Source organism: Ambystoma mexicanum, chromosome 8, assembly GCF_040938575.1.
Source record: "Ambystoma mexicanum isolate Mex_15411 chromosome 8, UKY_AmexF1_1, whole genome shotgun sequence".
Lineage (NCBI taxonomy): Eukaryota > Metazoa > Chordata > Amphibia > Caudata > Ambystomatidae > Ambystoma > Ambystoma mexicanum.
The window spans coordinates 336100281-336109748 of NC_090929.1; positions in this window are offsets into that span (position 1 = coordinate 336100281).

Below are 9468 nucleotides of genomic sequence, written 5' to 3' on the forward strand. Positions count from 1 at the left end.
TATCATCATACGCCAGGCAGATAAAGGTGGAGCGATTGTGGTTCTAAATAGGGCCGATTACATAAGAGAATGTAACAATCTCCTTCTAGATAGGAACAGTTATCGGGTTCTTCAAAGAGATCCTACAGAGGAAATGGTTAGAATCATTGACGAGAAAGTTTCTGCAGCACTAGAAAATGACATGATAGGGAAACAGGAAGCAGAATATTTAAGAAGAAAGAACGGTAGAGTACCGGTCTTCTATATTCTGCCAAAAAATTCATAAACATCTAACTAGACCACCAGGGCGTCCGTTAGTGTCGGGAGTATACTACATTTTGGAGCCATTATCAAAATTTGTCGACTTTTATCTGAGACCGTTTGTTCGTCAAATGAAAAGCTATTTTAAGGATACAACCAATGCCATCAACAAAATTGAAGGGGCCAGGTTCATCCCGGGTACTAACTTGTTAATCTGTTTGGATATTCAGTCCTTGTACACAGTCATTCCTCAAAATGCCACCCTTGAGGTGATTGAGGAAACTCTTCTGGGCCGCAAAGACAATCAGCCTGTGAGTAACAGCTTCATTTTATGGTGCACAAAATATGCCCTTACTATGAATTTTTTCCAGTTCGAGGGAACTTTTTACCAGCAAGTAGAGGGAACGGCCATGGGGGCGGCCATGGCTCCTAATTTGGCTAACCTATATGTGGAGATGTTCGAGAATGTGACCATCTATGCCGACACTAACCCCTTTAAGAACAACCTGCGACAATGGTCGCAGTATATTGATGATATTTTCATCATTTGGGAAGGGCATAGAGCTACAGCAGAAGAATTTGTGATTTGGCTAAACCAGCAAAATAGGTTTTTGAAATTTGCGCAAGAGATCAAAGATTTTGAAATCAATTTTCTTGATATCACCATTTTCCATCAAGCAGGTGTGTTGCGAGTCAAACCTTATAGCAAAGCGACAGACCGCAATGCACTTTTACATTTTTCTAGCCATCATGCACAACACATCAGACGCAATTTATCTTTTGGTCAGTTCTTGAGACTGAACCATAATAGCAGTTTGAAGCAACATTACGTGGAAAGTACCAACATTCTCCACAATAAATTGGTTGCACAAGGGTACCCGGAGAGTCTTGTTAAACAATCAGCCAAGCGGGCGTACGATAATAACCGTGAAGTCTTGCTAGAACAGACTCCAAAGGAAAACAAGAGAGAAAATAATTTGGTGTTTGTCAACACTTTTCTGACCTGTCATACAAGATCAAAGGTATGTTCTACAAGAACTGGAAGAAAGTGTATAGTAAGGAGAATGGTGCCCCCCCTTGTGGCTTTCAAAAGAAGTCAAAATTTGAGAAACATTCTCATCAGGAATGACATTTCGGCCAAAAAACAACCAATAGTCAAACAAACAACTTTGTGGGGTTTTCCTCCAGTAGTTGGTAATTACCCATGTGGTAACTGTGTAATGTGTAACCTTACGTTTTCCACAAAGGAGGTAGACATAGGGCTGGCAAATAGATGGAACATTACTGAATTTTGTAATTGCAACAGCACAAATGTGGTTTACATGATAACTTGTCCATGCGGTTTGCATTACATTGGGAAGACAAACCGTAAATGTAAAACTCGCATGATAGAGCACAGGAGCTATATCGGGGCCAAGACTTTACAGGCACCCATGGTCAAACATTCCATTGCTAATGGCCATTCACACGAAGATTTGAGGTGGGTGATCCTTAAACGGGTCAATGGACCCAGCAAAGAAGTTATAGATCAGAAATTGTTCTATAGATTAGAACAAAAACTCATCTTTAAAAGCCACAGCCATTTGGTTGGATTAAATGAAGATGTCGAGTGGCATAATGTTAGGGCTATGTAATGATGAGGGCCCATGCTTCTGGGTGCCCTAGTCCTCCCTGTGCAGCTTGCCGTGCTCTTCTTATCATGCGAGTTATAATGGACATTATTGGCTGTATCCATTGTACACATCTGTCATGCTCTGTTGTTTCTCATGTCGATGACTGCATATTTATATACAGTTCTTTGCCTTATACTAACCTGGGTTAAGATGATTAATTATGTTGTTCCCTGTTCCATGCCTGTTTGGGGCTCTAGTCTTACTGTTCTCATTGGTGTAGCGAGGCCAAGGAGTTGTCTTTCTGAATTACTCGGACAAAAAAACATTTTTTGATTACTCCCACCCCCCCCCTCCGTTTCTTTAGACTAAGTGTGGTATTTCTCCATGCCCTTTGTTGTGGGTGATTGGCTTGACAGAGGATTTTCCATTAGTGGTTGTTTTCTTCCTTGCCCAAGTTATTTTCTTTTTTAGTCAGTTTGTAGGCTGGCATGAATTTTCAAAATGTAGAAGTGCTAAGTGCCTTTTTCACAGTTCGTTTTCTACTTCATGAGTCCCTTTTTAGTGTTGTTTTACATTGCCATTTGCATTATGGGTAAAAGCTACTTGTAGACAGCTCTTCCTGGCGATGAGTCCCTTTTTAGTGTTGTTTTACCTTGCCATTTGCATTATGGGTAAAAGCTACTTGTAGACAGTCTTTCCTGGCGTTTTTTGTGTGTTTACAACAATGGCGTTAAGAGGATTGTATGGTGGCACCTGAACCACGGCAATCGGCAGTTGAAAAAGAACTTTGGGCTTTTGTTGGTCCATTACGGGTACGTTTACCGTTATGAGGTGTTGTAACTTGTGGTTTGTTTTGGGGATGCATGCAGTAGTTCTTAGGTAACGTGGTTACATGCATGCAGGCTCTTTTTTGAAACTGAGTAGAAACTGGACAGTGGATGCAGCACTGATTTTAAGAATTCTTGCGATGCAGTATGGAGATGAGTCTTTGAGTTAAACAGTTTTCAGAGGCTCACGAGTGTGGAGCATAACGTGCATGTGTTGTTTTCAAACAGAGTGATATTGCACTTTGGAGGCGGCACAAAGTTTAACAACATTTGACAGGCGGCATGTAAACCCTTTTTTTGGGATAAACACTATATGGAGGCTCAGCAGTGTGTAACATTTTATTATGCTAGGCTAAATGGAGATGCGTTTTTGTTGGGCTAAATAACATATTGAGCTCGGGCTTAGGATGTGTATATTGAGGCTCACTATTGGCGTATATGCCTTTATTTGGGGACGCACTTTGTAGATCATTTATGTGCCTTTTTTCGTGGCCTTGGAACTGCAGGAACATTGTTTGTTTAAATAATACCCTAGTGAACACTAGTGAACACAGCAGTTGATTACTTCTTATTGTGTTTAATCTCCACAGATTGTGTTTGAAGAGTTAGAACTTGACACAGTAGCCGTTTCACGTTAATGACTGATCATTCTCCTCAAAGGTTTATTCTCTTTTGGGAACACATTTGGCTACCGCATTTTGCAAGGTATGTGCAAGCATGTTCCTTAGGGGGTGTTTTGACTTTTTATACTCCGGTATGATTATAGTGTGACACAGTGTGTCGTTATGATTTCTTCTCTAGTGTGTTCTTACTCAAATTCATTGAAAAGGATTACTAATATAAGCGGCTGATATCCGGCTGGATGTGACTGTATTATTGGCGACATTGGATTCTTGGAATACAGAGATCCCAAGGTATATATGTTTATAGCAGATTTTTGGTGCTAAGGGTTCCCGAATGGGGACTAGGTACGGGTGGCTTTATTAATTTAGGCTTCCGTGTTTGTGTAATGTTGACATATGACATTAAAAGTAGGTAAATCTTGGGAAATGTTGGTGCACACACAATGTTTTAATATGGTTGTATGTTTTTATAGATTGCATTAACAATCAAGTTCAGATCCATGTCCACCAGGACTGGAGGGGACGATCACTGTAGAATTTTAAGAAGAGCTACCCCTGATGAATGTCAGACATCTAAGAGTCAACAGAAAGAAACATGTTGGGTTATATATAGATTGCAACAAATTAATTTTTCACTGATATTTGTATGGTAAATGTTGTTTTTTTAGTTAATGTGGTATGGTGTTTTTTTATTTTTACATTGATGTTGTGTATGTAATCGTCCTGTTTTTTGATAACCTGGTTTTAGGGTTGTTCCTTAATCTGTGTATTATTTAACACAGTTTTAATGAGAATTATGTCTTTTTTTTATAATAAAATATTTTTCTTAATGATATAGCTTTTGTGTGTTACACCTTTCCTTCCAATTAAAATGCGAATTTGAACTGTTTTCTTCTATACTATAAAATGTAGTCCTGTACTAACATAGAATGCACCTTTTCAAGGTTATATGGTGTCCATTTCACTCTGTTACCTACTACATTTATTTCTACACGTATATCACATATCTCTTCCATCACTTTTTGTTTATTCCAAGGAAACTGTATTGATATCATTGCATGATCGCTTTCCTTACAGCTTTGCACTTTCATATTGCAGCTATCTAAGAAAAAATGGTTACTGACTATTATGTAATCTAAGATTGAACTTAATCTTCTGGCTTTCCGTGTAGGACTTGTGTTGTACATAGGTTGCAAACCCCAACTCAATGCAAATTCCATCCATAGACTACCTCTATATCGTTTACTAAATGCTGCTGTAGAATTAGGATGTTAATGTCCATGAAATATCTGAGTGCCCTATATCGCAGTCTGCATTCAAGTCTCCCGCTAATAAGAGTGCGCCCATAGGGTACTACTCTAACCAGGCCGTAATTCTGTTATTGAACAACTCCAGTATATCAACCAGCTGATCGTTAGAGTCATGGGATGCATTCCAGTATATATTTATTATCATGATGTCTATTTCTATTAGTGTTTTTCGTATTTTAAACGTACCAAATATCACACATTCCAATAATTGCTGATTAGATAACATGGTCATATTTACATCCGATCTGTACGCCATAAGCATCCCTCCACTAGGTCGACCAATGGTCCTTTGATCGCTTTCAAGTTTATGATTCCATAACCATCCCACATCAGGTTGCTAGTTGCCCATGTTTCCTGTAGTAACACAAAGTCATATTCTTCAAGTAGACTCACTATTCTTTTGTTCAAAACAATATGTGAGTAACCCCTTGTGTTCTAGGAAACTAGACTAAATGGGATAACTTTGCCAAAGCGATATTTTCGTAGATTTCAGGTTCTCTATGGAGTCTCGCAATGACATAGCAAGTGACCTCCATTCCTGCATATCAATCAGATGGGACCTAGCATCATCTATTACTGACCTATCGTCATGTATTAAGACCTTGCGTCTTAATAGCTGCTACCTGGGATCCAAATCTATCGGTGCTATGTCCCATTAATTCTTGAGTGTTATGTTCTTGGTTTTTTAAGCCATCGTCCCTTTGCGCAAGTTCTTGAAATTTTTGTACATCAAAGCCTCTCTTCTGCTGTAGGGCACCCGCCTCCTTTAATATTAGAGCCCTTACCAGTGGAGATGTTATGATTAATCTAACATAGTCATACCTCTCATTGTGTATGAAATCCGCAAGTTGAATATCTGTTGTTGTTATTAAGCTTAATTCGGGTATTTCCCAAAATAAGGATAGAAGGTAATGTCTGTTGAGAGAACGCGGACCACCCTCATCAAACATGTAATAAATTATGAGGCTTGGTTCATTTGGATATGCTGGACTTCTTATGTTTTGCATAACTGATCTCTTAGCCTCTTTATTCCATTGATTCGATTCATACGAAGCACCGGATAAGCACCCATCCTTTTTATGATCTAAGTACTGATGGGTTGTCTGAATCATCTGCAAATCATTGCCTTGCGTTACACCTTCAGCTTTTGGTAATTGGCGTTTGGTTTAATTGAATTTTTGATATATTAATTCTTCTATGAGCGTGCTTAAGTCTGCTCTGTTTATCTGAGGGGCCTTGTTTGCTTCATAGTTGGCCGCCTCTAGATCAATATTTGTTTTTTCCTGTGTTTCTATCGTTCTCAATTGTTCTCGGGCAATTATGTAATGCTTATCTATAACTCTACCTTCAGATTGTGGAATACTTCCACTATTAATACTTTGAACATTTCCCTTTGTCAATTTATTTAAGACATGCAGCGAGCTATTTGGATCTTTATACTTTTGTTTCAGTAGGTTTTCAATTAGCAGACTTATTGCTTCGCTACTCAATTGTGTGTTTTTCAGTACGTCCCTATCGGACTCATCTATGGGTTCTTTTGATTGTTTGCATTCCTGTGACTCCATGGGGTAACCTATTGGTGCTATTTCCGCATTAGTTCCTTGCAGTGTACTCTTTACAGTAGTAATAGTAGGACTTGGCAGTGACTTACTGGCTAAAGGCTCAGAGTTTGCCATGGATACGGGTGCATTTGGCCTAGATGGAGCATCTGGATTTTTAAAAATGTCGAAGATGTCGTGGACACCTCTTCCTAAGGCTCGGAGATTGCTACCAACCCTTTCAGAGGTTGCTTTATTTTTCAGAACCTCTGAAAGCATGGAAGAGCCTTCACTATAACCAGGTCCGTCTATGCCACCATTACTAACATTACTGTCAATCTCTATTTCGTTGATTATCCCATTGTTTGTATTATCACTAGCTTTGTTTTGCTCTTGGTCTTTCTTGCCTTTGTCAGCTACCTGGCAGTCAGGCCATGCCTTAAGTATGTCTACATTTCTCAAATATTTTCTTGAGGATACTTTGCTCGCTTTTGCAATCTTAGCTTCTTTTTTCCTTTGTTTTTTCTCTTTCCTTTTAGCGATTTTTTCAACAAACATAGAATTATCATCATCACTTATTACAGTCACAGTTTTTGTTACTATCCGCTTCTGCATTTACCACAGTTTCTACCAGAATTCGATTAGTTTGTGTCTCTGGCATATTGCATTAATGTACATTTCAGGCAACACATTCTTTTTTACAACCTCGTTATTCAATTCATTGTTGTATTTCGACTCTCTATCGATAACATTAATCCTGGTATGTGCTCCTTTATGAGCAGTCACGGAACCTTGCGTATTTTCTATTGTCTCGTTCCGTGACCTGTTCATCAGATCATTAATACATTCTGGTAATGCTATAAATGCCATCACCATTGCTTTTAATAGATTCAAGTGAGATTTCAGTTTGGATAGTATTAATATTGTAGCTCATTACTTGAGTTCTGTGATGTATGTACGGTATCAACAAAATGCTCACTCTCCAATTCGTCCAACATATCCTCATCCGAGTGCTGTGTCATTGCCAACATGGCACTATCCGTAGTGTGAAAAACTTCGGGAGTGTCTGCATGCTCGCTGCTTACACTATCCGCTTTTTCCATGTTATTTTCTAGGTCAACAATCTGGTTTAACCCAATTAGCTCCCCGTCTTCTGCAAACAATGATTGTGAGCTTTCAATCAGTTCCACATTGGACCCGGCCTCTTGGGCTATCTCTTCCATTCTCTGTTCCAATGAGCATTGATTAGCACATTCAATAAGGTCCTCAGTCAAATATGATGAGCCTAGATGACACGCTGCAGCAGCACGAGCTACGTTCATCCTAGTGACCATTTGTATAGTAAGCGGGACTGTAGCCAATTGCTGCTTACTTATAACAGATTTCTTTACACTCATTTTTTTTAACTTCTAGGTACTTCTTAACTTCAAGAAAACAGTGACTATGTAACTTCGCAAACACCTATGACGGTGCTTACAAACAGCAGGGAATCAAACGCACAAAGTGCAAACTTTTTTCCTAGCCCACAAGACCCACAGACTCCCAGGCTAAACAGGCTAAACAGGCGAAACAGGCCACTTGAGAGGCCACTTGCTGAGGGGCGCGTGCTGATGGCCTCATATTTTTATGGATACTCCCCCTCAGTGGGTGTGACCTATAGTAACAAGATAATATTATGTTACTATTACATCTATATCAAGTGTATATACATCCAATATCCTCTGCATATATATATATATATATATATATATATATATAGTCACCAAGTCTCTGTGTCACGTGATCCTTGCAATGCAGAGCGTTGCTTATCCACAGCACAAAGTGAATTGAGATTGCCGAGCTGTAAGACGCTGGGGACAGACGCAGGGTCCACAGGCGAAACAGGCCACTTGAGAGGCCACTTGCTAAGGCGCGTGGGCTGATGGCGCGCGGCCTCGTATTTTTATGGATACTCCCCCTCAGTGGGCGTGACCAAGTCTCTGTGTCATGTGATCCTTGCAATGCAGAGCGGTGCTTATCCACAGCACAAAGTGAATTGAGATTGCCGAGCTGTAAGACGCTGGGGACAGACGCAGGGTCCAGAGGCGAAACAGGCCACTTGAGAGGCCACTTGCTGAGGCGCGCATTCATATTATGTGCAGGAATATAGAAATAAAACCTGGTATGCGGGGTGGAAAAAGCCAACAGGCCTCAAGCCGGAGCCAGCTAGGCCCAAGCACAGTGAGAGCCTTGCTAGGACTCAGGACAGTTGTTGGCCCTGTCAGTCTTCCATAGTGGGGTTTATCGCCATTACGATCCAGGGTTACCTCTGGCGTGCTTATCATTTTAAAGATGTTTTTCAATAGGAGATGGGCTCTGCGCATATTACGCATGCCGAATCACCCATCAGTAATAAACAAAGATGGTAACCACTGCGGAAAATAGCAAATGGAGCACGTCCCTTTCATATTTCCATGGCAGTTAGGATGACACAGAACGGGGGGAGAACAGGTATGTGGGGATGGGGCAAGAGAAGTTTTGCAGAATTCTGTGGGGCCGTGAAAGGTGATGATGGGGACAGGAAGAGGTGGCATGCAGGGGGCAGCGGGGATGGGGGGTGAGGTTAGCGATACAAATGGGGGACACCTGAGAAGGCACCTGGGTGGCCAAGAGAGCACAGACAATTACTGTGGGATTCGGCCTGTATTCCCAGCCACCTGATTGGCTGACTCATAGAATATGATGTGAGAGCTCTGATTCTGCATATTTTTAAGAGACCGCAGTGTGCATGAAGGAGTGATGTCATGTGAGAAAGTCTTTAGCATGTTCATATTCAGCAGTTACTTTGCATACTTTTCACTCTTGTACGGCCGGGGAGAAAACATGCACAAGCACTAACTCTGGCCGGCCTGACTTTTTTGCATCTTTACGCAGTCGATAAAATGAATACCATTTAGTTGAATGATATTTACAAGTATTATTTAAAATATAGTGTTATCAGAGGGGTCCAGGTCATTGGGACCACCATATTACTTTTCCTGTACTTTTACTCAAGTCCATTCTATCAAATGTAAGCAACTCAAGACTATAAGCCTGACCAGTAGGTTACCTTTTTGCTCTTTTCTGTACCCAGAATAACTTTCTTGCTAACACTACGAACTTGTCCTTTGGACCCGGCGCCTGCGCCCATTCTGTACCTTTTGGTGTTTTCGCACTTGAAACTTGTTGTGAACCTCACTTGTCTCGTAGCCCTGTGCAGTATTTGTACTCGAGTCTGCCTACTACTCACCCGATTTACCTGCAGCTCTGCGCTGGATTATATAACCTAACCTGTAACA